Genomic DNA, 7,247 nt, shown 5'->3' on the forward strand with positions numbered 1-7,247 from the left:
AAGGTTAGGATCATTCATTTAACCTCAGGAATCCTGGTTCTGTTAGCCAAGGTAAGGGAGATAATAAGTCCAGTATTTGGCAGGTTGAGGTTGAAGCAACTGTGGGAAAATCACATGGAAATTTCCAGCTGGATGGATGGAATTCAAATCAAATTCAAGATCTGGGAAGAAACTAATGTTTTAGGAGTCATCAATGTAAGATTAGTGTCTAAAACTTTAGGATAGGGATGGGATCATCCAGAAGAAATGAAAAATGAATGGAAGAGACATGCTTAAAGAAAACTTTCCATTAGGTGTTAAGAAGTGGTTAATACCACAGGAAGGGATCCATGTACTGTCTTCCCACATGTTGTACCACTCCTAGCCTCCATCTCCCCTTCTGCTTTTGACCTGTTTCCCCTACTCAAAAAATGGTCCACAACCATCCTGTCCCATAGTTCAGGAACCTGAGAATCATCCTCACTGATAAGGCCTCCCTCATCTGGCCCTCCAACCAGAAATCTGTTGACATTGAATGATTAGCACCACTAGACAGAATAAGTAATACCCATGACAAAATCATTCTGTCTTTACATAGCACTCTGCAGCACATTTTCAAAGATACCACCTCAATTAATTCTCATAACAACCCTGTAACTTACACCATTATCTCCCAAGGAAGACAAATGAAGATAAGCCATGTCATTCAGATCACACACCAATAAGAAAATTCAGGGATGGAACCAGGGCGGAGGAGGGGGAGGGGTTATTGTCTCTTTCAGAATTGACCACAGATATCCATTTGGCACTTGTGTCATAAAAACCAAAGGAAAGAAGGAAATATAATCACATCAAAGAAATTTAAATCAAAGAAATATAAGCCTAACCACTTACTGGATCCCTGAAAATATCAACAAACCAACCTGAAGATAAGGTAAATAGAGATGATTGACTACCATAGTAGGGTAGAACACGACCTTGACAAAGTCATAGTAGCAACTTGGAGAGACAAAGTCAGGATATTTATGAGGTTTTGGAATCTAGTTTAAGACAGATCTTTCAGTGTGGGCTTGAAAGGGATTTGGTAAAGATCATGCTATAATAGTTTAGGATTGGTGGACAAAGCAAGAGGACATTCATGCAAAGTAGGAATAATAGGGGAGTGAACAGTTGGTTGAAGCTATCTATTCAATAGATGAACAATGTGATGTTCATTTAAATGGAGTTTTTCACAAAGTCCCTGGTGTGACCAATAAAATTATTTTTATCTACCTATGTAAGAGTTTCTTTGAATAGTGAAGTCATATTGATGAAAGCAGGGGATTAATAGTTAAGTTCATGAGCATGGTCAAATAGGACAATCATGTTAATATAGATAGCAAGCTGTATGAATATAGATGGTTTGGGTTTTCAGCGCCAAAACAATATTGTGACAGTGACAAGAACAAATACTTCCGAGTGATCCAGACTCGGGTTTGGAAAAACACTTGCCACATACTAACTCTGTGGGCTCAGACAAGCCACTTAACCTCTTTGAATACCACCAAACAATGTAATCGTCTCATTTAAGACGCTTTATCAAAAAATGTAATCCATCTGAACCAAGGAAAGGAAGAAAATAATGAAATCCAGGAGTATTTTGAGACAAAGATGGCATACAGAGGTAGATTTCATTGCAGGCTTTGGTGAAGGAAGAATGATTTTTAAAAAACCTCTTTATGAATAAATTACAAGTTAATTCCTAGATACCCATATCTTTAATTTTGTTCCCTTTGAGTACCATTTATTGATGGAATGGATTAAGAAATAATTCTTTAACTATCATCAAAAAGAAGGAAGGAAAGGGGCAGGCAATTCATCAACATTTATTGATAAACCATATTTTACCCTGTTTAGCAAGATAAATATTTTAAATCAAATGTTGAGGCTAATTATAATCATAATAAGGACCACTTAATTTCTATTAGGGTAGTAAGCCTTTAAACTGCTAAAATGTCAGCCAGTCTCAAACATTAAAGAATATGCACTAACTCCTTCTCTTTTAACATGTTAATTGAACTGAAACAAAATTCCCTTATCCACAAATACACATATTCTTATTATTTTAAATGTGGAAAATACATGGCAGATCAAATATAAATGTCATGATCACCAAATGAAACATGAGATGCTTAGAAATATAAAATGACCAACTTAATGAAAAGTGTGGCAAGAAAATAAATGGGAAAACATTTCCTTTTTGAGTGACAAGAAAACACTACCAAGAAAAGTATAAGGAAGCTAGTTATTTAATCATTGAAATGGTATAGCTTGTCACACAGAAAAAAATTTGAACCAAAAAATCCTGTCATATTTTGGAAAGGGGAGAAAAAACAATAAAGCAGTTTTGTACTGTGTGGCAGCTTATCACCCGATCTGAATCAGAAGGCAATTGCAAATATGAACTTCAGAAAATAAAGTTCTACACCACTGAGAAAGCCAAAGGTTAGATGGAGATTCACTGGATCGACTGGCAAAACCTCACATTCTTTGTCAAGACAATAAGGTTATTAAAATGGAAACTGAAATTGGAATTGCAATAGTGCAGGCCCCAAGAACGAGAAAAACATTATAGAAACTAAGGAGCCCAACTTTTCCCTGGAGGAAGTGGGATTGAAAGTCACTGCTGTAATGAAACAATGGAAGAGATTGATGTTTGGAAGTATGTTCAAGGACCCTTTTTATTCTATGGGAAAAAAAAGGTTTTAAAGACTATTTAGTAGACTAAAAATATCAATTTACTGGAAAGAGATATTCCCCGAACAACCAGGACACATTTTTCATGGCAATCAAGTGTTGATTAGGCTAAAGCACTAAGAAGTGACCACATGAGCTACTAATCTGAATAAGGCATTTTAAAATTTAAGTCAAGCAGGGGCGCCTGGGTGGCTCAGTCGGTCAAGCGTCTGACTCTTGGTTACGGCTCAGGTCATGATCTCAGGGTTGTGAGATTGAGCCCACGTCTAGGTTCCCTGCTCAGAGGGGAGTCTGCCTGAGGATTCTCTCCTGCCACCCCTCCTCCCACTCACTCTGTCTCTTTCTCTCTCTCTAAAATAAAATAAATCTTGGGGCGCCTGGGTGGCTCAGTCGGTTGAGAATCGGCCTTCGGCTCAGGTCATGATCTCAGGGTCCTGAGATTGAACCCACATCCAGGCTCCCTGCTCAGATGGGAGTCTGCTTGAGGATTCTTTCCTTCCGCCCCTCCTCCCACTTGCACGCATGTGCGCTCTCTCTCTCTCTCTCTCTAAAATAAAATAAATCTTTAAAAAAAATTAAGTCAAGCAATGTCTCAAGAGACTTGAGAGTGATAACTTACTTCACACACTGGTCTGCTTAAAAGAAAACACAATCTGTTTCTCCCCATGGAATTAGTCTTGTCCCGGGCCAGCCCTATAATAGCAGAATTGCTGCTCAGCCACGTGATCTAATCCAAAGAAATACCAGAGTCCATCTGACAGAATAGCCCTACCATCTGCCCTCACCTGGCTTTTCCATTCTCTCTGTCCTACAGTTATTTCCCCGACGTTCACTGCGTAAATGCCTTGACTTTATGGCTTTCGGGGGACATGTGAGATCATCTTACATAGGTAGCTCCAGCCAAAGAAGTGAATGCAGAAGCTGAAGAATGTTCCAAGTGTGTAGTTGCTCTCATCAACAGTGCTTAAACATTTGAGTATTTTATGTCTTTGCACAAAATACTCTATCCTTCTCTGTCCTTCCCATGTTACTGGCCTCTCATACCCTAGCCCTCTTTCTTCTCCTAGATGACTATGTCACACTCTGTCCCCTCACCTCAAATTCCCAACACAGGGCATACTTCAGAGCAGTTCTAGAGTTTTTAATTGGCTGTGGTCAGGTTCTAATGCAATGCAAAATATGATTCCATGCTTTCCTACCCAGGCAACTGTATGGAAGGTAATTTGACTGCCGCTATTATGTCATCAGACAACAACAATGTTTCTCGCCATTTCCTTGGAGGAAGGAAATTTGCAAGAATTCTATCACTGTTATTGAGAAGGCATAGTCTTCACAGTGGTTTTTACAAATGTACCACTTTACTGGGCCTACCTAGAAATGGTTTGAAGGTCCAACTCATCACAGGCTAACAGCAGGGAACACAATGACAGTCAGCTAGAGATCTCAGACATCTTTATAAATACACTTGAAATCTCTGGTAACCTCGTCGGATATCATCATAATACATTTACTTCAACATAAGAATCGTCTGAGAATTGGTTGTAGTAAATCAAATCTGTAGGATCAAATTGTAGGGACTCCTGTATTAGATAAATCTCCCAATCTTTAATTAGAACAAAGTAAGGATTATTTAAAATTGTCATTTTTCTGGCAAGCTTTTTAAATTAAACACAGGTGCAAGAATGTAATATATATACATATATACACATTTATACATACATACATATATATAAAATCATAGCTATGCCAAGAGAAACTATTTTCTTGGCAATTGAACATAAAGAATTCATTCTGAAAATTGTATCTGTGGAAAGTAAAATTGTGTCTGATATAGATAGTGTAAGTGAAATCTTGTGAATTGCTTTCTAAATTGTACACATAGAAAAATGAAGGGGACAAGCATAGGATTATTTCCTAGCAAGCTAAATGTACAAACATCAGGAATAAATGAAGACAGGAATAGAAATATAGCACATAAATACATGCAATAAAGCCATACAAAAAAAAATAGCTTTAGGTAAACCAAATTACATGGTTATAAAATTGAATTCTACTGTTAAGAAAAAGTTTTCTTCTAAATTGATAGCAATAAATTCAAGGAGAAGCAGAAGAAAGTCCACATGGAATTATGTAAAGCCAAATCTTGGAGAAACTTAAGTAACCTAATTTTCCGTTAAAAATATTTAGTATTTATTGACTAGTCCCAATTTTAAATACTTGGGAATAGAAAAAAAAAAAAAAAGATACTATTTTAAAGCACAAGTTGCCAACCCTCAAAGGCTTTATGCACATAGAAATACTGAAAATCTCTGCATCAGAAGATGGAATTGGCCTTACTTGTTTTCACCTTTATTTTTAATTTATTCTCGAGCTACTATTTTCTTCCCTATTGGGAAGAAATTTCTAGAAAAAGCCTACTAACAATGTTAGCAGGTCAGCATTCCAAATATCTCATCCTTAACATTTTTTGTAGTGCACAGTAAATCAGTATGTCCTGGCCAACCGTATTCAAACCAATATTTTTTATAACAACATTTGAGAAACAGTAGTGTAAGTCTCCAGGAACTGGCTTGATATCACAGACAACATCATTATGTGCATATGCTATGATGACAGAGTCAACGTTTTTGATGCATTTGACATTCCACAAAGACTATCACATACCTTTTCCTTAGAGATGTTAAGAACTAATATGCACTAAGTGGTTTATTTACCCTGAGATTAAGGGAATTCACTTTTTTAATTGCAAGTCTTGTGATTTTACTTATTCTTTGGTATTTTCTCCATTTGGTTGCAAGTTGAGGCAAAGCCTAACATTTAAAGCAAGAACAGCAAAGTCGCACTGTGAAATCAATAGCCACTCACTCTGATACTTGATAGAAGTAGGATATTAATATAGAGCGGTCTGCATGACTATTGCTGAGAAAGCAACCAATCAGAAGAAAAAAAATAAACTCATAGGAAACTTTCAATTGCCGTTCTCATTCATATCCACGAGGGTGAAGATACATTAGGTAAATGGACCATTGTCTTTCTCTGCCTCTGGAAATATCCTCCTGGGAACCAAAAGGGAAAAAGAGGCCCATGGAGCAGCTGATGTGTTATACGGCTCATAGCAAGTGCCACTGCAGCCCAGATGGTGACTTCTCAGTTTTCGGATCAGTCTCACAGAGCAGGGAACCCATAGCAACAAATGAGAGCAACTTTAGACAATGGGAAGGACCTAGAGGCCGAAATGCTGAACCTTAGCCCTTCACTAACAGGATGCTGAAGCAATAGCCAATTCAGATGGAAAGCAATCCCCCTGGCCAAGATGAAAACAAACGCATAAGCACACACATTAAGATCATTTTTGTAATAGACTGATAAGCACCCATGAGAGAATTAAAACCTTTGTGAGAAACAGCAAAAGAACTCTTTCTGCAAGCGAACAGGAGATTTTGAAAGAAATACTACCCACAGGATTAGCAAGAGAGAAATAACATGTAACCAGATCAGATACAACAATCTATGAAAGCATTCATTACAGTCACCTGGAACCTCATAGATATTTAACAAATGCCCTTAACTCTCCACACCAAGATGAAAAATATCAATGAAAGTTGAAATGAGCCAAAAGACAGTTTTTCAGCCCTTATTTGTGATTGCCATTCTAATCCATCTAAATCTTACTTTTAAAACAAAACCCTGGAAGAATTACAGGCTTCAGTCAGTCTTTTGCAGCTCAATCTATATCAGATTAAAAACCCATTGCCAAGTCTGATGAAGTTGTAGAATATAAGCCAGTCCTTAGCAGGTACTGCTGAAGATGATATAGGCCAATAGACTCTCCGGATTACTGTGGGTGTAACATCACAATGATTACTCATTTGCTCACTCACTCATTTATTCAACCATTTATTGTATGGTCATGGCTGGCTGGTGGAAATGGAAAAGTAGGAACATAAAACACATAATGAGATAACAGATGTGAAAATCCTTTGAAAAGTGTAAGATACCATAGAAATGACAAAGTTGATGATGACGATGATGGATTATAGCCTATTAGGGAAAAGGCAACATAGTTTCTTTAAATAAAGGAAAATCATTTAGTATAGAAAGGGATCATTTATTCTCATCATTTATTTAGGTTTTCAAATACAAAGGTTCTGTAAAAAATCAATTCTTTTGGATTCAAATCAGTTAACATAGGATTATAGGGAATGTTTTATTTGAGTGAGAAACAGGTAAAAAGAAGACATTCCTAGGGGCGCCTGCGTGGCTCAGTTGGTTAAGGGTCTAACTCTTGGTTTCAGCTCAGGTCATGATCTCAGGGTTGTGGGATCGAACCCCATGTCAGGCTCCACACTGGACATGGAGCCTGCTTAAGATTTTTTCTCTCCCTCTCCATCTGCCCCTCTTCACCCCACTGCCCACCACCCCACCACCACTCACATGTGTGCACATTCTCACTCTCTCTAAAAAAAAAAAAAGAAGAAGAAGAAGAAGCCATTTCTTGGCATAGAGAAACATTAATTAGAATCATCTTATTT

The sequence above is a fragment of the Phoca vitulina genome, unplaced genomic scaffold (genome assembly GCF_004348235.1).
Source record: "Phoca vitulina isolate PV1807 unplaced genomic scaffold, GSC_HSeal_1.0 scaffold25, whole genome shotgun sequence".
In the NCBI taxonomy this organism is placed as follows: domain Eukaryota; kingdom Metazoa; phylum Chordata; class Mammalia; order Carnivora; family Phocidae; genus Phoca; species Phoca vitulina.